Below are 1,967 nucleotides of genomic sequence, written 5' to 3'. Positions count from 1 at the left end.
TTCTTTCTTTCTTTCTTTCTTTCTTTCTTTCTTTCTTTCTTTCTTTCTTTCTTTCTTTCTTTCTAACGCCTGAGAGGCTGGTCTGAGGAAAAACATGGGGCTTTTTTGCAAAGGCAACCCCGCAGCAGCGCGGCAGTGTGGGCCGGAGCCGGGAACATAATGGTCCCAGTTAAGCCCCACTGTTTAGAAGGGATAAGCAGGCGTAAAGCGTTTGAATTATAAATAACCCTCTGGTACCGACACCGTGATAGGCGGAATCTTAACTTTCTGTGGGGATGTTATCAAAACGCGACAGAACGATTTGCTGCCAGAGACTAAATAAGCTAACAGCCGGAGGGCATGTTTTTCATTTCCTCCTAGAAGTTTTCTTCTGACCTATCACCGCTGCTGTTTAACGACTCTTAAAAAACGCAGGTTGTGGGGGCACACGGTGTAGGAGCTGTCCTTTCAGCACCGCGAGCTTCAGCACCCGCAGCAAATGACAGCGCCTGCTGGAGCCCACGCGCGCGTGTGGAAGAAGCGTCTTTCAGCTCTTTTCATTGAAATTCAAGCAGGCTCCGTAATTTATGGCGAGACGCGACCTCACATCCATTTTCTCTACCGTCCGCTGAGTTTGCGGGTGAAGAAATTGGCGCTCGCACGCGCGTAACGTATACGTGTGCACAGGCCAAAGTTGTGCGCGCGTGTCTGTGTGAGGGAGAGAAGATGATGAGCATGATGATGATGATGATGATGATGATGATGATGATGCTGTGGGAGGCTGTCAAGGTGTCCTCCAATACAGACGCTGTTCAGTGACGTGAGAGTGAGAGAGAGCGAGGGGGAGTGCGCGTGAACGTCAGGGGGCGTGACCAACGGGAAGAAGACGTGAGGGTAGAGAAGCCTAATTAGGGCAGGGCGTTGWAGCACATAATCGAATCACAATCCTCTTTCTGCTTTTTTTTACGTATCAGAAACAGCCGTACTTTTGTCAAAATGATACTGCGAATCTGAAGTTARACTAACATATCTCAGTAAAGAGCACAATTAATTCAAGTTAAAATTAGTAAATAATAAAGCAAGCAAATAAGTAAATAATTATCTTAATTACGTTTTTATTACGTTTTAAATGCTAAAGTAATGAATCATATGTTTTTTTTCATATAATATCTGAATTTACCTCTTACCGTCACATCTATGAATGGAAGAAGACGGAGCTGTCCATGGTGCTGAAATTCAGTGCGCTCAATACTCTATCATCTATCTATCTATCTATCTATCTATCTATCTATCTATCTATCTATCTATCTATCTATCTATCTATCTATCTATCTATCTATCTATCTATCTAAGATTACAAACAAAGGGATTAAACATTTAGGAAACAGAAGTTTTTTTTCTGTCAAACAATTGTAAGTCCTGTTCCATGACCCGTGATAAGCTCATATTTACTGTTTATGGATTTTCACTAGTATATATTTACTGATTTTTTTAATCTTTAATTGGCGCTAAGAGAAATGTCACGTTATGCTGTGATTGCTGTGAGTTGGGAGGGTGTGGGTGAGATATTTGTATTAATGACACAGCCTCACATCCTGAGGACATTGCTGGCTCTAAAAAGACAAGATGGCAGCAACCAAGAAAACCTGYAACTGGTTTTTATTTTGAACAGCGAGAAAAGGCGAGCACTCTACGTCCACCTATAATAATGTCAACGTAGTATTTCAGGTGTCCCACGGTGTATTCAGGACATACAAATTGTGCTTTGTACCTGGAGTTGAAAGCCTGATGAATGAGAAAAGTGACTTGAAAAGTGGCCTGATTAAATGATAAATTGGCTTGCCATATATAGTGAGCCACCATCTCAGAKCCCCCGCCGTCAGTTCTTTTTGTTCTGACCAATGGTCTCGCCCCACCACCCCTCCCTCTCGGCACTAGGTCGAGTCGAGGAAGAGGAGGAGGAGGAGGAAGAGGAGGAGGAGGAGGAA

Source organism: Austrofundulus limnaeus, unplaced genomic scaffold, assembly GCF_001266775.1.
Source record: "Austrofundulus limnaeus strain Quisiro unplaced genomic scaffold, Austrofundulus_limnaeus-1.0 Scaffold60, whole genome shotgun sequence".
NCBI classification, from domain to species: domain Eukaryota; kingdom Metazoa; phylum Chordata; class Actinopteri; order Cyprinodontiformes; family Rivulidae; genus Austrofundulus; species Austrofundulus limnaeus.
This window is presented reverse-complemented; position numbering follows the sequence as displayed.